This window comes from Bombina bombina, chromosome 12 (genome assembly GCF_027579735.1).
Source record: "Bombina bombina isolate aBomBom1 chromosome 12, aBomBom1.pri, whole genome shotgun sequence".
Classification (NCBI taxonomy): domain Eukaryota; kingdom Metazoa; phylum Chordata; class Amphibia; order Anura; family Bombinatoridae; genus Bombina; species Bombina bombina.
The window spans coordinates 37644876-37667146 of NC_069510.1; positions in this window are offsets into that span (position 1 = coordinate 37644876).

Sequence of the window (22271 nt, forward strand, 5' to 3'; positions counted from 1 at the left end):
TTAACACTTTTAAGTGTGCATAGAACATTGATGCCTACAAATATCATGTGCCTGATTTAAAGGGATACTAAATCCAAAAATGTTATTTAATGATTCAGATAGGGCAGGCAATTTTCTAATTTACTCCTATTATCATTTTTTTTATTTGTTCTTTTGCTATCTTTATTTAAAAAGTAGGAATGTAAAGCTTAGGAGCCAGACCATTTTAGGTTCAGAACCTGGGTTACGCTTGCTTATTGGTTGGCTAAATGTATTCACCAATAAGCAAGCACTATCCAGGATGCTGAACCTAAAATGAATGAAGAAAAATTGATAATAGGAGAAAATTAGCAAGTTGCTTAAAATTGCATGTTCTAGCGGCAAGGTGGTCTAACTGCAAACCAGGGCCGGACTGGGAATGAAAAGCAGCCCTGGAAAAAAAAATAAAAAAAAAATAAAGACCAGACCTATATTCCATCGAACTATATATATATATATATATATATATATATATTCACACCACACTATGCATAGACATATATATGTGTGTGTATTTATATATATTGAGAGATGAGGGATTAGTAATAAGCGCTGTCTAAAGCCCTGGCTAGTGAGGTATGGGGTTCCTTGGAGCTGCTATGTTCTAAAAGGGTGTACTTGAAACCACTAACAAGTAGGAAAAAAAAGTAAAGAATAGAAAGTTATAGAAATAGCGCTAAAGGTCCCTAAAAATAATGATCTCAGTTTAAATAACTGATAATGTGTTTACTTATAAAACCAAAAGAATATTCTTGTGTGAGGGTTTAAAACCTTATCCAGTTTAGTGATGTTGGGCTAAGTTTCCACTGACTGCAATCACTTATTTTTGAAAGCAGCACTAATGTGCTGAGTCCTGGTGCTTAAAAACAATCACCTAGATTTAGAGTTCTGCATTAGCCGTCCAAACCAGCGTTAGGGGGTCCTAACGCTGGTTTTGGCCGCCCGCTGGTATTTAGAGTCAATCAGGAAAGCTCTTAACTACTGTGCTCTAAAGTACACTAACACCCATAAACTACCTATGTACCCCTAAACCGAGGTCCCCCCACATCGCCGCCACTCTAATAAAAAATTTTAACCCCTAATCTGCCGACCGCACACCGCCGCATCCTACATTATCCCTATGTACCCCTAATCTGCTGCCCCTAACATCGCCGACCCCTATATTATATTTGAATTCTGAAAGAAAAAAGCGCAAAGAGAGACTCAAGTGCAATAAATAACACAGACGCTGCTGCTCTTAAAAAAATGCACTTACAATGTTTATTAATAATAAAGCAGGTATAAAACAGTTTTCTCCTTCAAGGTAATTAATCCAAATACTCAGCTGCTCCGGTCTGTTTTCACAGCCTTACAATGTCCGCTCCCTTCTGATGTCCACCGGAACTTTCAGTGTAGGGGAAATCCTTGTTGATGGGGCTACGGTAGCCCTGAGAGTCCAAAAAGCAGAGTGTTCTATTCTTAGAACTACGGCTCCTCTGCAGATCCAAAATTCAGTCCTGTGGTACCTCTACGCGTTTCTTCTGCTATCGTGCAGACTTTCTCAAGAGGATGAAGAGTCTAATGCTGAGTGGATTCAATATCCATCCCAATAAAAACCCTCATAGTAAATCCTATTGGTTGAAATTTCCTCTGTGTAATATGGGTAAGAAATGCTCACTGGGTCCTAGAGACCAAGTTATAAAATGCTACGTTCCTTTTGCACATAACAAATAATGTGTACAGTTAATTACAACACATCTATAGTTAATAAAAGCAAAAGACAAGGGACAATTATTTTGCACAAAAAATTATAACAATAATACAAAACTCCTACCACTAGGTAAAATTTAATAAAGCAAAAAATATATTAAAAGTTGATACAACGTGTGTTAATGCATATACTAAAAATCCCTGCAAACTAAACAATATTCATCTATGTATAGTTAATATCTACACATCCAAAATTAGTATATGTTGCAATCCCAAAAAACAAATAATTAACCCAACAAATGTAACAACAATACTCTGATCCTACAACTAGGTTTAATTCGATGAAGCAAATATAATTAAAAATTAAAACAAGATATATTTATGCGCATATCCTTGCAGCTTAAGCAAGATTCATCTCTATATATGATGAGCATTCACAATCTGGAAAACACATTTTTATTCTCTATGTATATATATGTGTATACCTTTCCTACTAAAAAGGAGTGATTTAATCCTAAGTATCCAAGTTGATCTGGAGTATAGAGGGATGGATCTACAAAAATGTGTTTAGAAAATTTGATAGTATGTACACTGTCATCTCTATTTAGGTATCATCCAATTAATTCTATACAATTATTAAAGGTTGTTTAAAATTTATTTAAAAGTTGTTTAAAATGGAAGGGAAAAGAGGAGGAAATAATTATTATATAAACAAGAATTATTAAAGGAACCTTAAGAATATCTAAAAAATGTCAGATTTTTTTATATATTAATTACATAAAAGCTGCTATGTCAATGTCTATGTTTAATCCTTTTGGATGTAAACTATTGAGCTTTTGGATCCAAAAAGTTTCTTGTTTTCTTAGGCTCATCAACCTATTGCTACAACTCTTAGGTATCCAATCAATTGCTTGAATTTTTAGAGACCTAGAGTCTCCCCCATGATGTTCCAGAAAATGTAATGGTACACTGTGATTAACTACTTTCTCTTTTATATTATATAGATGTTCTGTCAGTCTACTTCTTACCTTTCTTTTGGTGCGCCCTACATAAATTTTATTACACCCACAAGTTAGGAGGTACACTACATATGTGGTGTCACATGTACACCTACTCTTGATATTAAAAGACTTAATGCCTTCGCTGTCTTTAAAATGACTATCCTTATTGATATGTTTACACATACTGCAAATTTTCTTTCCACACTTGTATGTGCCTGGTTTTAGACTCAGCCAATTGCTCTTCCTATCAATTTCTGTTATTTCCGACTTCCTCAATTTACTGGGAGCTAGCAGATTTTTCAAACTTCTCCCTTTCTTAAAAGTAAACACAGGTTCTTCTGTCAAGATAGGGGCCAGTACAGGGTCCGTCTTAAGAACTCCCCAATGTTTTTTAATTACATTCTTGATGATCTTATGACCCTCGTTGTAAGTAGTAATAAACCTTAAAGTATCCTTATTATCTTGAGTTGATTTATCCTTTTTAGGTTTTAAAATAGAGTCTCTATCAGTTTCTTGTGCCCTATTATATGCTTGTTCTATTGTATTTCTGTTATAGCCCTTTTCTATGAACTTAGTACTCATATGTTCAGCCTCTTTTTTAAACATCTCTATATCTGTACAGTTACGTCTGAGTCTTAAGAACTGCCCATAAGGCACATTGTCTTTCCACCTCTTAAGGTGGGCACTTCCATTGTCTATGTAACTATTTCTATCAGTAGGTTTACTAAAATTACTCACCGCTGTTTTTAAGTTGGCATCTACATATAACCAAAGGTCTAAAAATTCAATTCTTGTTCGTGAATGTTTACCTGTAAAATTTAAGTTAAAATCATTATTGTTCATATGTGTTAAAAAGCTATTAATCAATGATTCGTCACCCTCCCAGAGGATGATTACGTCATCTATGTAACGATAATATTTTATAATGTTGTTTATAAACGGATTATTGTTCCAAACCTTCTCAATTTCAAATCTGTGCATATAAATATTAGCATACGATGGGGCAAATGTAGTCCCCATCGCTGTTCCTTTGACCTGTTTATAGAACACATTTTCAAAAATAAAATAATTGTGCTCTAAGATAAATCTCGTGCAATCTAGGATAAAGTTTAATTGCTCTGCTGAAAATTTCCAATTCAACAGTTCCATTTCAAGGGCCTTCAATCCTTTCTCATGGGGGATAGAGGTATAAAGCGCAGACACATCGCACGTTACCCAACAATAATTTTCTTTCCAGTTTAAACCTTCAAATATATTGATGGTTTGTGTGGTGTCCTTGATATATGATTTAGTATTCTTGACTATTGGTTGTAGATAAAAATCAATATATTTAGAAACTTTATCGCTCAGGGAATCAATCCCTGAGATTATAGGTCTCCCAGGTGGCTTATGTATATCTTTATGCATCTTTGGCAGGTGGTAGAATATGGGGATCCTAGGTTCATTTTCCTGTAAGTATCTAAACTCATCATTATCAAGGACTCCTTCTGTTTTTGCTAGCACTAATATTTTATTAAGCTTATTTTGGTATTGTTTCGTGGGATTCCCATTGATAACTTGGTATGTGTCTATATCTTTTAATAGATTATAAGCTTCTGCTAAATAGTCTTCCCTCTTCTGTATAACAATCCCACCCCCCTTATCTGCTGCCCTAAAAATGATATCTTTATTGTCCATCAATTTCTTAAGAGAGTTTCTCTCCTGGGAGGTTAAATTGTCATTATACTTATTAACTAAATTCTTTCTTTTCTTGTGGAATAGATTAAAAACCTCGTCCATAACCATCTTTGTGAAGACTGGAATTTGGTCCCCCTGTGTTCCAACTGGATAAAATGTGGAAGGTCTTTTCAAATTACTATGGTGAATCTTAGATTCTTCCTCATATATGGAAATATTAAACAATTCCTCTATTGTATCGATACTCTCATTAACATCCTGGCTATCAACACCCATATCTTCTAGGGATTTTAGAATGGTTATAATCCCCAAAGGTCTCTGGGGTTTCAACATTATCTATCAGGGTAGTCATGCTGCCTATTTATAAAAAGATTCAAAAAATAACACACACAGAAAATAAATGACAGTGGCGCTAACACCCTCTTTAAATATAATAAAAACACTAATGTCAATTCTTACTGTAAATTCTTACAACCACATGTATAATTTCTAAAAAATAGATAAAAACCTGTATACAATTATATGATATTTAAAAGACTATAAAAATTAAAAATAGAACAAATGGAATAGCAAAAACGTTTTACCACTTTCCAAAGAAATGTCAGTCCATAAACCACTAGAGCGTGGGAAACCAGACAAAGACAAAACAAAAGAGGTTTAGAACAAGGAGAGGAAAGAGAGGAGGGGTCAGAGTTACAACAACCAAACAGAAGGCAGAGGCGAGAAGAAGACAGGAATTAGACATCTTTAACTTGGCTAATATAGAGTTAGATGCCAATGATATTAAACTTTTAAATAAAGGTCTCAACTTTTCACCCAAAACACTACCGAATGATTTTGAAGTTTTCATCGACATTCAGAAATTTGTTAGAAAGCTAGTCTTAAAAAGATTTTATGCCAAAAAAGAATGCAATTTAAAATCAGCGGTTAATAAAGATCACTTGGAAGGGAAAGATATAGAAACTTTAACCATTCTAAAATCCCTAGAAGATATGGGTGTTGATAGCCAGGATGTTAATGAGAGTATCGATACAATAGAGGAATTGTTTAATATTTCCATATATGAGGAAGAATCTAAGATTCACCATAGTAATTTGAAAAGACCTTCCACATTTTATCCAGTTGGAACACAGGGGGACCAAATTCCAGTCTTCACAAAGATGGTTATGGACGAGGTTTTTAATCTATTCCACAAGAAAAGAAAGAATTTAGTTAATAAGTATAATGACAATTTAACCTCCCAGGAGAGAAACTCTCTTAAGAAATTGATGGACAATAAAGATATCATTTTTAGGGCAGCAGATAAGGGGGGTGGGATTGTTATACAGAAGAGGGAAGACTATTTAGCAGAAGCTTATAATCTATTAAAAGATATAGACACATACCAAGTTATCAATGGGAATCCCACGAAACAATACCAAAATAAGCTTAATAAAATATTAGTGCTAGCAAAAACAGAAGGAGTCCTTGATAATGATGAGTTTAGATACTTACAGGAAAATGAACCTAGGATCCCCATATTCTACCACCTGCCAAAGATGCATAAAGATATACATAAGCCACCTGGGAGACCTATAATCTCAGGGATTGATTCCCTGAGCGATAAAGTTTCTAAATATATTGATTTTTATCTACAACCAATAGTCAAGAATACTAAATCATATATCAAGGACACCACACAAACCATCAATATATTTGAAGGTTTAAACTGGAAAGAAAATTATTGTTGGGTAACGTGCGATGTGTCTGCGCTTTATACCTCTATCCCCCATGAGAAAGGATTGAAGGCCCTTGAAATGGAACTGTTGAATTGGAAATTTTCAGCAGAGCAATTAAACTTTATCCTAGATTGCACGAGATTTATCTTAGAGCACAATTATTTTATTTTTGAAAATGTGTTCTATAAACAGGTCAAAGGAACAGCGATGGGGACTACATTTGCCCCATCGTATGCTAATATTTATATGCACAGATTTGAAATTGAGAAGGTTTGGAACAATAATCCGTTTATAAACAACATTATAAAATATTATCGTTACATAGATGACGTAATCATCCTCTGGGAGGGTGACGAATCATTGATTAATAGCTTTTTAACACATATGAACAATAATGATTTTAACTTAAATTTTACAGGTAAACATTCACGAACAAGAATTGAATTTTTAGACCTTTGGTTATATGTAGATGCCAACTTAAAAACAGCGGTGAGTAATTTTAGTAAACCTACTGATAGAAATAGTTACATAGACAATGGAAGTGCCCACCTTAAGAGGTGGAAAGACAATGTGCCTTATGGGCAGTTCTTAAGACTCAGACGTAACTGTACAGATATAGAGATGTTTAAAAAAGAGGCTGAACATATGAGTACTAAGTTCATAGAAAAGGGCTATAACAGAAATACAATAGAACAAGCATATAATAGGGCACAAGAAACTGATAGAGACTCTATTTTAAAACCTAAAAAGGATAAATCAACTCAAGATAATAAGGATACTTTAAGGTTTATTACTACTTACAACGAGGGTCATAAGATCATCAAGAATGTAATTAAAAAACATTGGGGAGTTCTTAAGACGGACCCTGTACTGGCCCCTATCTTGACAGAAGAACCTGTGTTTACTTTTAAGAAAGGGAGAAGTTTGAAAAATCTGCTAGCTCCCAGTAAATTGAGGAAGTCGGAAATAACAGAAATTGATAGGAAGAGCAATTGGCTGAGTCTAAAACCAGGCACATACAAGTGTGGAAAGAAAATTTGCAGTATGTGTAAACATATCAATAAGGATAGTCATTTTAAAGACAGCGAAGGCATTAAGTCTTTTAATATCAAGAGTAGGTGTACATGTGACACCACATATGTAGTGTACCTCCTAACTTGTGGGTGTAATAAAATTTATGTAGGGCGCACCAAAAGAAAGGTAAGAAGTAGACTGACAGAACATCTATATAATATAAAAGAGAAAGTAGTTAATCACAGTGTACCATTACATTTTCTGGAACATCATGGGGGAGACTCTAGGTCTCTAAAAATTCAAGCAATTGATTGGATACCTAAGAGTTGTAGCAATAGGTTGATGAGCCTAAGAAAACAAGAAACTTTTTGGATCCAAAAGCTCAATAGTTTACATCCAAAAGGATTAAACATAGACATTGACATAGCAGCTTTTATGTAATTAATATATAAAAAAATCTGACATTTTTTAGATATTCTTAAGGTTCCTTTAATAATTCTTGTTTATATAATAATTATTTCCTCCTCTTTTCCCTTCCATTTTAAACAACTTTTAAATAAATTTTAAACAACCTTTAATAATTGTATAGAATTAATTGGATGATACCTAAATAGAGATGACAGTGTACATACTATCAAATTTTCTAAACACATTTTTGTAGATCCATCCCTCTATACTCCAGATCAACTTGGATACTTAGGATTAAATCACTCCTTTTTAGTAGGAAAGGTATACACATATATATACATAGAGAATAAAAATGTGTTTTCCAGATTGTGAATGCTCATCATATATAGAGATGAATCTTGCTTAAGCTGCAAGGATATGCGCATAAATATATCTTGTTTTAATTTTTAATTATATTTGCTTCATCGAATTAAACCTAGTTGTAGGATCAGAGTATTGTTGTTACATTTGTTGGGTTAATTATTTGTTTTTTGGGATTGCAACATATACTAATTTTGGATGTGTAGATATTAACTATACATAGATGAATATTGTTTAGTTTGCAGGGATTTTTAGTATATGCATTAACACACGTTGTATCAACTTTTAATATATTTTTTGCTTTATTAAATTTTACCTAGTGGTAGGAGTTTTGTATTATTGTTATAATTTTTTGTGCAAAATAATTGTCCCTTGTCTTTTGCTTTTATTAACTATAGATGTGTTGTAATTAACTGTACACATTATTTGTTATGTGCAAAAGGAACGTAGCATTTTATAACTTGGTCTCTAGGACCCAGTGAGCATTTCTTACCCATATTACACAGAGGAAATTTCAACCAATAGGATTTACTATGAGGGTTTTTATTGGGATGGATATTGAATCCACTCAGCATTAGACTCTTCATCCTCTTGAGAAAGTCTGCACGATAGCAGAAGAAACGCGTAGAGGTACCACAGGACTGAATTTTGGATCTGCAGAGGAGCCGTAGTTCTAAGAATAGAACACTCTGCTTTTTGGACTCTCAGGGCTACCGTAGCCCCATCAACAAGGATTTCCCCTACACTGAAAGTTCCGGTGGACATCAGAAGGGAGCGGACATTGTAAGGCTGTGAAAACAGACCGGAGCAGCTGAGTATTTGGATTAATTACCTTGAAGGAGAAAACTGTTTTATACCTGCTTTATTATTAATAAACATTGTAAGTGCATTTTTTTAAGAGCAGCAGCGTCTGTGTTATTTATTGCACTTGAGTCTCTCTTTGCGCTTTTTTCTTTCAGAATTCAAGTTTTTTGCCCTACTTCATTTGGTGTGAAGGATCCATTTGGTTAACAAGCAGCAGAGGACTCTAGTGGTTTATGGACTGACATTTCTTTGGAAAGTGGTAAAACGTTTTTGCTATTCCATTTGTTCTATTTTTAATTTTTATAGTCTTTTAAATATCATATAATTGTATACAGGTTTTTATCTATTTTTTAGAAATTATACATGTGGTTGTAAGAATTTACAGTAAGAATTGACATTAGTGTTTTTATTATATTTAAAGAGGGTGTTAGCGCCACTGTCATTTATTTTCTGTGTGTCCTATATTATATTTATTAACCCCTAATCTGCCCCCCCCCAACGTCGCCGCTACCTACCTACACTTATTAACCCCTAATCTGCCGACCGGACCTCGCCGCCACTATAATAAATGTATTAACCCCTAAACCGCCTCACAAACCATATAATAAATAGTATTAACCCCTAATCTGCCCTCCCTAACAACGCTGACACCTAACTTCAAGGATTAACCCCTAATCTGCCGACCGGACCTCACCGCTACTATAATAAATGTATTAACCCCTAAAGCTAAGTCTAACCCTAACACCCCCCTAAGTTAAATATAATTTAAATCTAACGAAATAAAATAAATTTTATTAAAGAAATTATTCCTATTTAAAGCTAAATACTTACCGTAAAATAAACCCTAATATAGCTACAATATAAATAATAATTACATTGTAGCTATTTTAGGATTTATATTTATTTTACAGGCATCTTTGTATTTATTTTAACTATGTACCATAGCTATTAAATAGTTAATAACTATTTAATAGCTACCTAGTTAAAATAATTACAAAATTACCTGTAAAATAAATCCTAACCTAAGTTACAATTAAACCTAACACTACACTATCAATAAATTAATTAAATAAACTACCTACAATTACCTACAATTAAATCAACTAAACTAAATTACAAAAAAACAAACAAACACTAAATTACAAAAAAACCAACACTAAATTACAAAAATAAAAAAAGTTTACAATAATTTTAAACTAATTACACCTACTCTAAGCCCCCTAAAAAAAATAACAAAGCCCCCCCAAAATAAAAAAATGCCCTACCCTAATCTAAAATTAAAAGTTTACAGCTCTTTTACCTTACCAGCCCTTAAAAGGGCCTTTTGCGGGGCATGCCCCAAATAATTCAGCTCTTTTGCCTGTAAAAAAACATACAATACCCTCCCCCAACATTACAACCCACCACCCACATACCCCTAATCTAACCCAAACACCCCTTAAAAAACCTAACACTAAGCCCCTGAAGATCTCCCTACCTTATCTTCACCACGCCGAGTATCACCGATCCGTCCAGAAGAGGCTCCGAAGTCTTCATCCTATCCGGCAAGAAGAGGTCCAGAAGAGGCTCCGAAGTCTTCCTCCTATCCGGCAAGAAGAGGACATCCGGACCGGCAAACATCTTCATCCAAGCGGCATCTTCTATCTTCATCCATCCGACGAGGAGCGGCTCCATCTTCAAGACCTCCGGCGCGGAACATCCTCTTCTCCCGACGACTAGACGACGAATGAAGGTTCCTTTAAGGGACGTCATCCAAGATGGCGTCCCTAGAATTCCGATTGGCTGATAGGATTCTATCAGCCAATCGGAATTAAGGTAGGAAAAATCTGATTGGCTGATTGGATCAGCCAATCCGATTGAGCTCGCATTCTATTGGCTGTTCCGATCAGCCAATAGAATGCGAGCTCAATCTGATTGGCTGATTGGATCAGCCAATCCGATTGAACTTTAATCTGATTGGCTGATTCAATCAGCCAATCAGATTTTTCCTACCTTTAGTCAGATTGGCTGATAGAATCCTATCAGCCAATCGGAATTCGAGGGACGCCATTTTGGATGACGTCACTTAAAGGAACCTTCATTCGTCATCTAGTCGTCGGGAGAAGAGGATGTTCCGCGCCGGAGGTCTTGAAGATGGAGCCGCTCCTAGTCGGATGCATGAAGATAGAAGATGCCGCTTGGATGAAGATGTTTGCCGGTCCGGATGTCCTTTTCTTGCCGGATAGGAGGAAGACTTCGGAGCCTCTTCTGGACCTCTTCTTGCCGGATAGGATGAAGACTTCGGACCCTCTTCTGGATGGATCAGTGATACCCGGCGTGGTGAAGATAAGGTAGGGAGATCTTCAGGGGCTTAGTGTTAGGTTTTTTTAAGGGGGGTTTGGGTTAGATTAGGGGTATGTGGGTGGTGGGTTGTAATGTTGGGGGGTTTGTATGTTTTTTTACAGGCAAAAGAGCTGTTTTCTTTGGGGCATGCCCCGCAAAAGGCCCTTTTAAGGGCTGGTAAGGTAAAAGAACTGTAAACTTTTTATTTTAGAATAGGGTAGGGCATTTTTTTATTTTTGGGGGCTTTGTTATTTTTTTAGGGGGCTTAGAGTAGGTGTAATTAGTTTAAAATTCTTGTAATCTTTTTTTATTTTTTGTAATTTAGTGTTTGTTTTTTTGTAATTTAGTGTTTGTTTTTGTAATTTAGTTTAGTTGATTTAATTGTAGATAATTGTAGGTATTTTATTTAATTAATTTATTGATAGTGTAGTGTTAGGTTTAATTGTAATTTAGGTTAGGATTTATTTTACAGGTAATTTTGTAATTATTTTAACTAGGTAACTATTAAATAGTTATTAACTATTTAATAGCTATTGTACCTGGTTAAAATAAATACAAAGTTGCCTGTAAAATAAATATTAATCCTAAAATAGCTACAATATAATTATTCGTTATATTGTAGCTATATTAGGGTTTATTTTACAGGTAAGTATTTAGCTTTAAATAGGAATAATTTATTTAATAAGATTTATTTTACTTCGTTAGATTTAAATTATATTTAACTTAGGGGGGTGTTAGGGTTAGACTTAGCTTTAGGGGTTAATACATTTATTATAGTAGCGGTGAGGTCCGGTCGGCAGATTAGGGGTTAATACTTGAAGTTAGGTGTCAGCGATGTTAGGGAGAATACTATTTATTATAGGGTTTTTGAGGCGGGAGTGAGGCGGTTTAGGGGTTAATACATTTATTATAGTGGCAGCGAGGTCCGGTCGGCAGATTAGGGGTTAATAAGTGTAGGTAAGGTAGCGGCGACGTTTGGGGCGGCATATTAGGGGTTAATAAATATAATATAGGTGTCGGCGATGTTAGGGGCAGCAGATTAGGGGTACATAGCTATAATGTAGGTTGCGGCGGTGTCCGGAGCAGCAGATTAGGGGTTAAAAGTGTAATGCAGGGGTCAGCGATAGCGGGGGCGGCAGATTAGGGGTGTTTAGACTCGGGTACATATTAGGGTGTTAGGTGCAGACTTAGGAAGTGTTTCCCCATAGGAAACAATGGGGCTGCGTTAGGAGCTGAACGCTGCTTTTTTGCACAAGCACGTTTTTGAAGCTGGCCGCGTCCGTAAGCAACGCTGGTATTGAGGGTTGAAGTGGCGGTAAATATGCCTGTAAGCTCCCTTTTTGGAGCCTAAACGCAGCCCTTCAGAGAACTCTCAATACCAGCGTTGTTTAGAAGGTGCGGGGGGAAAAAACCACGCGTAGCTAACGCAAAACTCTAAATCTAGGTGTATGTTTATTGGTATGTTTAAAAACACAATTCATGGAGGAATACATACATGAAACAATGTTACTGAAGCAGTTTTAATCTGGATCTGGTTTACTGACTGAAACTAACTCGTAGAAAGTATGTATCAGTCAGATGCCAGATCGTATATTTAACCAGAGTTAAAAATATTTTATAATCTGTATAAAAAATAAATAATGTGCTTAGGAATTGATAAAATGTGTATGCAAATTTAATTAGATGTACCTATAAAAAAGCTTTAATTTAATGTATGTTTTAAAAAGAAAGCAAATAAGTAAATAATTGATTTAGGGGGATTGAGTAAAAACAAGTAACTGCAGATTTAATTTTGCGGTAGTATTTGTAGTGCGCACTACGTAAAAATAAAAACGATCCTAAAAAATCTTTATCTAAAAAATATCCGTGGAAAGTTTATGAAAATATACAATTGATGGTCAATGAATGCGATAATAACTTATCTTATCTTGATGGAATAGATAACTATGGTGTATAGTTGAAGGAGCCAAAAAACACACCGGCGTTAGCGGTTTCAGAGAAACCGGAAGTGGATCTGTAGCAAGAATGGGAAGTGACGTATATATATTGTGTATATTAATATGTATATATATATACAGTGAGGCAAAAAAGTATTTAGTCAGCCACCAATTGTGCAAGTTCTCCCACTTAAGAACAGAAGAGAGAGGCCTGTAATTTTCATCATAGATATACCTCAACTATGAGAGACAAAATGTGGAAACAAATCCAGACAATCACAGTGTCTGATTTGGAAAGAATTTATTTGTATATTATGGTGGAAAATAAGTATTTGGTCACCTACAAACAAGCAAGATTTCTGGCTCTCACAGACCTGTATCTTCTTCTTTAAGAGGCTCCTATGTCCTCCACTCATTACGTGTATTAATGGCACCTGTTTGAACTTGTTATCAGTATAAAAGACACCTGTCCATAACCTCAAACAGTCACACTCCAAACTCCACTATGGTGAAGACCAAAGAGCTGTTGAAGGACACCAGAGACAAAATTGTAGACCTGCACCAGGCTGGGAAGACTGAATCTGCAATAGGCAAGCAGCTTGGTGTGAAGAAATCAACTGTGGGAGCAATAATTAGAAAATGGAAGACATACAAGACCACTGATAATCTCCCTCGATCTGGGGCTCCACGCAAGATCTCACCCCATGGGGTCAAAATGATCACAAGAACAGTGAGCAAACATCCCAGAACCACACGGGGGGACCTAGTGAATGACCTGCAGATAGCTGGGACCAACGTAACAAAGGCTACCATCAGTAACACACTACTCCGCCAAGGACTCAGATCCTGCAGTGCCAGACGTGTCCCCCTGCTTAAGCCAGTACATGTCCGGGCCCATCTGAAGTATGCTAGAGAGCATTTAGATGATCCAGAAGCGGATTGGGAGAATGTCATATGGTCAGATGAAACCAAAGTAGAACTGTTTGGTAGAAGCACAACTCGTCGTGTTTGGAGGAGAGAGAATGCTGAGTTGCAACCAAAGAACACCATACCTACTGTGAAGCATGGGGGTGGCAACATCATGCTTTGGGGGCTGTTTCTCTGCAAAGGGAACAGGACGACTGATCCATGTACATGAAAGAATGAATGAGGCCATGTATCATGAGATTTTGAGTGCAAACCTCCTTCCATCAGCAAGGGCATTGAAGATGAAACGTGGCTGGGTCTTTCAGCATGACAATGATCCCAAACACACCGCCCGGGCAACGAAGGAGTGGCATCGTAAGAAGCATTTCAAGGTCCTGGAGTGGCCTAGCCATTCTCCAGATCTCAACCCCATAGAAAACCTTTGGAGGGAGTTGAAAGTCTGTGTTGCCCAGCGACAGCCCAAAAACATCACTGCTCTAGAGGAGATCTGCATGCAGGAATGGGCCAACATACCAGCAACAGTGTGTGACAACCTTGTGAAGACTTACAGAAAACGTTTGACCTCTGTCATTGCCAACAAAGGATATATAACAAAGTATTGAGATGAACTTTTGATATTGACCAAATACTTATTTTCCACCATAATTTGCAATTAAATTCTTTCCAAATCAGACAATGTGATTGTCTGGATTTGTTTCCACATTTTGTCTCTCATAGTTGAGGTATAACTATGATGAAAATTACAGGCCTCTCTCATCTTCTTAAGTGGGAGAATTTGCACAATTGGTGGCTGAATAAATACTTTTTTGCCCCACTGTATATACACACAAAAAAATTATATATGTATATACATACACACACACACACTATATATATATATATATATATATATATATATATATATATATATATATATATAATCAACTGGACAATTGAATCATATTTGCTACTTAATATAATGTGTTATGTGCCCTGACACATTATTCAGTCAACAACTCAAGAAGATGAGACAGCCCTACCCTTAAAATAATTATAAACCCGCTGTCCTAAATCAATCGATCACACTGCATACAGAAACTTATTTCTTCTTGCTATGTAGAAAGTCTCTCTGGGGGTGAGCACTGACTATCTGCTGAGCACCTGCAGATGATGGTATTAGTGATCCTACATTCTGCTGTCTCACTTTCCACACTTGGTTGCCGTGAATGTTAGCCCTGCCCTCTAGGGTCCCGGGTCCCCACCAGTCAGAGAGCATAGCAGCTAATCAACACGTGCCGCCGTGCTCCTGCAATCGCTAATGCCAACGTGACGTTCATTATATAGGTCCGCCCCCTGATTCTCACACTATTGCCTTTCCCAATGCCGTTGCCTATTGGAGTAGAGGCGGAGTGGTGGTGGCGGCTGCAGCTGAGCTGCATGAGCCTCTATCTTGTCTATGTGCTCAAAAAGCAGGCCGGCCACTCCGTTCCCTCACTAGCTGCTCACACGTGTTAAGCTCTCTCTGTGCAGCTGCCAGCCCACCGGGATTTGTCCCAGTATCCCGGCAGCACAATCCGGCCCTGCTGCAAATGGAGTTGTGTCAAATGTAATTTTTATGATCCTAATTTGAAACATCTCCTCTAGGAATGCCCTAAAATTATACAATATTGAGCAAAAGTTAGCTTTTGGACATCAAACGTATTTAAAATAAAGGTCAATTTAAATTTTTAGGGCCTTTTGTAGTGCATTGCCCTAAAGTGATTAGCTCTTTTACATAAATAAAGTATCAATTACCCCTAAAGTAAACCCCCCACCCACCCAACCCCCCAAAATAAAATAACCTAAGTTACCAGAATACAACAGTCAGGTCCAGCACTATTCTCCGTCATTCATTGTTGCAGCTTCCTTTAATTTAACAGAGCGTAGGCAAACAGCATCTAACTAGCAAAAGGGAGGTAAAGAGAGAAATGCATCTGGTCTGTAATGGGATGTGTTGATAAGCAGCATGCATGTGCCATGTATCATGTCAGATTGTGACTTGGGCATAGAGATTATATGGCAAAATGTATGTGGACAACTGACCATCAAAATGAGCTTGTTGGACATCCTGTTCCAAATTATGGGCATTAATATGCAGTTGTCTTCAACCTCTTCATAGCCAACACTCTTTGGGGGAAGACTTTCAACAAGATTTTGGAGTAAGTTTGTTTGAGTATGTGCCCATTCAGTCAGTCTGGTTTGCAGTTGGCATTGCCCAGATTTTTCAGTTTATCCCAAAAGTTATTAAGTGTGGTTAAAGTCTGGGCCATTAGAGTTTCTCCACACCAAAGAGATTATCCTATTTATAAATGTGGTCTCATGGGTTTAGGAATTACTCTCCACATAATGTGTAACAGGTTAGAAAGTTGACATTCTTTAAACTGGCCATATGATGACCAGAGGGCTAAGTGACCCCTTAGTTAATAGAGAAGATCCTTCTAATAAATAGTGTTGTGTTTATTTCTTTTTTGTTTTTAATAGAGATACCCCTTCAAAACCCTTGTACATTTACTACTGTAAACCTGGGACCTAACATTTTGGAAAACAGTCATTTTGATTATGACCACATGATGACCATGGACATGAAACCCAGCTTTCTTTCATGAATTAGATAGAACATGTTATTTGAATGACTTTCCAGTTTAGATCTATTTTGTTTCATTTTCTTGGTATTCTTTTTTGAAAAGCATGTCTAGATATATTCAGGGGCTGCTGATTGGTTGCTGCACATTTAGACCTTGTGCTACTAGCTCACCCATGTGTATTGCTGCTTCTTCAACAAATATACCAAAAGAACAAAACAAATTTGATATTAGAAGTAAATTGGAAATATGTCTAAAATTGTATGCACTATGTAAATCAGAAGTCTGTCATTGGGCGCTAATAAACATACCATATCTATTAGTAAAGGTAGGAGCAGTACTGTTAGAGCTTAAGGCATAGGGAGAGACAACAATAGAAATATTTAGTTTAGTTTCTTTTAATTTAAAAAATTACAATCATTAGTCAAACAATCAAATAAAATAAAAGTAAATTGTTTGTTACATCATGAATTATGGGTAAAAGTATACCAAACTGACTGCTATTCAATAAGCAGTTGAAGAACAACATCACTTATAGTTGTTTATAATTCCAAAGCCTGTAATACACTAGTTGGAAACTCAAGTCCTCTCTCTTCCATTATGATTGCATTCTGGTCGCCCACAGCACAGCACTGTTTACCAATGAGGCGACGTTTCCACCTCTAAACCAATAGCCGTGCTAGGATGTCAGTTGACACGCACGGCTATTGGTTTAGAGGTGGAAACGTCATTTTATTGAAGAGCACTGTGTCGTAGGCAGCCGGAGGCACTGAGTTTAGTGATCTACTGAGACACAGATAGGGTAAGTTTAGCACCTTTTTTAGTAAGTGATGAATTAAACTACAGTTTATTTTTAGTGATGATAAATCCTAGCATTTATTTTTAAACGCTCGGATTCACCAATACTTAAATAAAGCTGGTCTGTATTTTTCACAAAAAGAGCAACACCAGTGACCAGAACAACGGGTCATGATCTCAAGCTGTAGGGTAGTAGGTTCAGGAGTAATTGCAGAAGTGTTTCTTCACTGAAAGGGTGGGTGATTAATGGAATAAACTTCCATTAGAGCTGGTGAAGACAGACACTGTGAGGGACATCACGATGCCTGACAAAGGGACCTCAGTGTCCTAAAAACAACTGTATCTGCTATTAGCTAGCTATTGAAGGTATCACCATCACCTTAGTTATTTTCTTACAAAGGATTTTTACTTTCTTTGAACACATTGGCTAACACAGTAACACAGTCTCTCTCCTCCATTCCTGTCCCTCCTTTTGTCTCTCTCGTTTCCATTCTACTCACTTTTCTTGTCCTTATTACACTTCCCCATGTTTCTCACATCTTCCATCCTTTCCCCCATGTTCTCCCTCTTCATCACTCACTTCCTCCTCCTTCTCCCCATTTTAGTCCATTCTCATCTCCCTGTTCCTAATCTATCATAAAATCACCTCTTATACCCCATCACGTTTCTCTTACCTCACCACCACCATTTCCTCACCTCTCTTTTTTACATGAATGTCACCTTTCCCTATTCCATTCTTCTCTATTGTCTCCACTCTATGCTCTTTCTCAATGTCCTCCCTTGTTTTTTTATATTAGGCGCCTGAGGAAATGGCTAGTTTTAACTGAGAAAAGCGTAGAGTTTTTTTTTTTATACCGAAAGTTTATTGTTGAGCCTACAATTTGTTTTATTTGTATGTTTTAAATAAACCTTTTAACTGTAAACAAAGCACGAGAGTTAATTACTTGGAGCAACCAAGGGGTTGGATGCAACCCAGACTGGTTGGCAGTGAGCTGGGACACTGTGAGATCCCAGTTTGTTTCGAATAGCACAATTGGTGCTGCCACGTTTGTGAGTATTATTGAATACTGAAGTTGGATGTTTACGTGTATTTATTCCATAACGGAATTGCACTAGGAGGCGCCGTCTATCCATTTTGTAACTTGTGTATGTTTGTTATGCTACACAAATTAATTTATTCATTTTCTGAGTTTGGAAATCTACATGTCTGGAATTTATATTGGCAGGGTTTAAAAAAATATATAATATTTGAGATAGGATAGACATTTTAATTGCACTAACTCGGCCAATCCATGAAAATGGTTTATTTATCCAGATGCTTAAGGATAACCTGATATCTCGTATCAAAGCATCGTAGTTATAATAGTAAAGAATTGTGGTCCGAGTAAACAAATATCCCTAAGTATTTTATTTGCCATTTTGTATTCTTGAAAGGAAATGTATGTTTTATATAATATTGCTCTTTAGAATCCAAAGCTATTCCAAGTGGTTCAGATTTACTTTGAAATTAGAGCATAGTTAATATTTTTCCATCTCCGCTAGTACTGTTGGTAGTGATGTCTTTGGGCAAGTTAACATCAGAAAAACTGCATATAGCTCTATTTTATATTATGATAGTCCTACAACTACTCCCTTAAAGGGATAATCTACTCCAGAATTTGTATTATTTAAAAAGATAGATAATCCCTTTAATACCCATTCCCCAGTTTTTCATAACCAACACGTTTATATTAATATACTTTTTACCTCTGTGATTACCTTGTATCTAAGCCCTCTACAGACTGCCCCTTATATCCGTTCGTTTGACAGACTTGAAAGCAAATGAAAGTTTAAATGTAAAATTGAAAGTTGGTTAAAATTACAACTCTATCTGAATAATGAAAGAAAAATTGTGGGTTTCATGTCACTTTAGTTTCTCACTACCTCCTGCATAACCACATACAGACACCGTCACACCCACACAAACACAAGCATGCGGGGTACATATAAACACCTATACACACTTACACCTACATATAGACCTACACACAGATATGTCCTTATATACATACACATGTGCCCACACCCACAACTAGCAACAATAAACAAAATGGCATAACATTTCTTTTGTCAGTTGGTGACTTAGTAACCTAACACTCAAAATTCCATCATAATTGATTAATTTTTTCATAACTTTTGATAATATATAGTGTAAGATGCACAACATGTGTTTACCCCCCTAGTTTTGTCATGTGTTCATTTTCAGCCATTCTGTAAATTCCTACAATTTATTTCCATATAATACAGAATCAAATACAAAATACTGACCGTAGCCTAAACAAAAAACAGTAATATTAATATACAGATACTTAGTATCTCACACTCTACCAATAACCTACTAAATGCTTCTCCTCTTTATCCTAGAACACTGCACCTACTCGGGGGAATGTTCTGCATTGCTGCTATACTGTTTACCACCAATAAACTGATTTAACAGCTTTGTGAAACTCCGTCTAATTTTAGCACATCTTCCAAATAGTCTTTTTAATCTGGTTCACACATCTCAGTGTTAAAACTTCATATTCTAAAACCTTCTGTGCAGGGCTTTTCTCCATCTTCATAAGTATGTTTTATTACATTTCACGTGTTTTTAACATTCATTGAAACCAATTATTTAGCATTGCAGAATATAAAAGCAATTCAGAAAACATTGATAAAAATTATACAGTCCATTTACCACAAGAGGGCACAATGGTAACAATTTTACCACAAGATACAATGCAATACATTTCTTTGTCCACCAGAGGGCAAAGTGCATTATTTACACAGCACAGACTGTAAAAAGTACATTCACCACAAGATGGCAGGCACATTTTGTTATAATGTATGTTTTAAAACACAACTTACATAAAAAATGTATTATTCGTTTGTTTTTTTCACATAATGACATAGGCCAGGGAATTTTTTTTATTTTTATATCAGGGCTGTCTCTTAGTAAAGAAAATGGCTCCCATTGCAATGGCTGGTCTTATGCCAGTTATAGTTAGGGGGTTAGATAAAAGTAGCTTACTGTACTCTAAAGGTAGCACACAAAGGGCAAGACTCCTCTTATATCTTATGCCATGTGATTTTATTTATATGACATTCACTTGTCCTCAGCCTCAAACATGCAATGATGCATTAACCTAACATCACAAGACAAACACACTCTCAGAATCTTCAATAACCAACATGCTGAATAATATCTGCAATTAACAGACATGTAGATGAATTTAAGGGGTGGCTTATGGCAGATGACATAGGAACATTGTTAGGCATTATCTTATAACCGGGGGTATCACTTGACACTTAGAAGTATTCTACACCTTCACCTGGAACTAAATGGGTTACTTGGCTAGATCTCGGGAAACAGCATTTAGACAGGCAGCAAGTAAAGTCTAATCACTGTTCTGTTTATTATAAGGCATCACAGACTTTTATAGACAATGGTTAAAGTATATGGGGTTAAACAATTACGTAATCATAATCACACCATTTCACACAGTATGCTTAGAACAAAGAACTTAATTAAAAATAAGGAATAAAAAGGAGTTGTTCTGAGAAACAAACAGTTTTAGATAACGGTGTATCCATGCACATCGCCAGGACTTTGCAAGGCCATCGGACAAATTATTGAGATAAAGTGTTCAGCTTCATATTTTTCTCACAGCATAATAACTACCTTATAATGAATTATAATAAACTCATCTTAAAATGATGCTTACACAAAATGGATTACTAGAGACAATATGGCAGCATTATGGTTATATATTCTTACATTCCACCCTTTTATTGTAACAGAATAACATACTATGAAAATTAAACAACTACGCTATATAATAGGCACAGAAAATTAGTAAAGCTATTAACAACAATGTAAGCCTAATACTACGGTATAACATGAATCTATGTGAGAATACTGTAGAGAAATGTATTCACATTTGCTGCTATAATAGTTAACTATAATTAAAACGCTAAATAGGCCAATAGTGCACAATATGTCACTGAACATGAGTACGGTCTCTCCAATACTCTCTGTCTATCTCCCAGCATGCCAAAATTACTGGTCTATCTGCACAAAGACCCAACCAGCCCCCTATCTACCCCCATACAACACTGCATCTTTACTTTTCAACCTGCATAGCTAGCATCCCCAAATAGCATCAACATTTTCCTGCTCTTTACACTCTCCATAGTGAAGCATAACATGGAAACAGCACAAATATCTCTGGGTGGCCTCTGATCACTTTAAGAACAGTCTTTGTCCTCTTAGAGCTCCACCTCCCTCAGACACTCTGCTTCAATACCATAGTCCATTTGCAGTAGGGGTGCTTTGCACCTGAGAAAGGGTATATCTGCAGATACATGCTGGAAGTATGATGGTTGGTTCATGGGTAGATAAGGGAAACAGGTGGATCCTCATAGCAACAGACAATCGAGTCAGGAGTCTAAGAAGTAAGCAAAACAGCACAAGATGGTCGCGCACCCTGATACAATAACAATTATGCCCAACAAAACTTCTTTCACTTTTTGTGTAAGCATCGCAATTTCCTTTAATAGCTTAACTTATCCTATGTCATTTAAAACCAGGAAAACATTGTGGACATATATAATACAAGTTAAATACATTTATTATACTTTTACAGAACATAACTCACAGCTACTCTATACAATTTAAATTATACTTTAAACATGAATACTAAGCAAGTAAAAACTGCTAGACTTCATCAAGAGGCTGTATGGCTATGCTAAGTAACTTATGCTAAGGCTGGCCCTGTAACAAAAAGTAAAAGTAAAACAGTCAATAAAAACATTTTCTTTAAAATTAATTTCCTCACACTTTCTCTTTGAACTACTAAACAAAACAACCTAGTGTTTTTTTATTCTGCAAAGCTATTATATGTAATGTTTATAATTCTCCAAACATGATCTTAGTAGAATCAGCTGTCTCATCTGATATAAACAGTACACTACTAATTT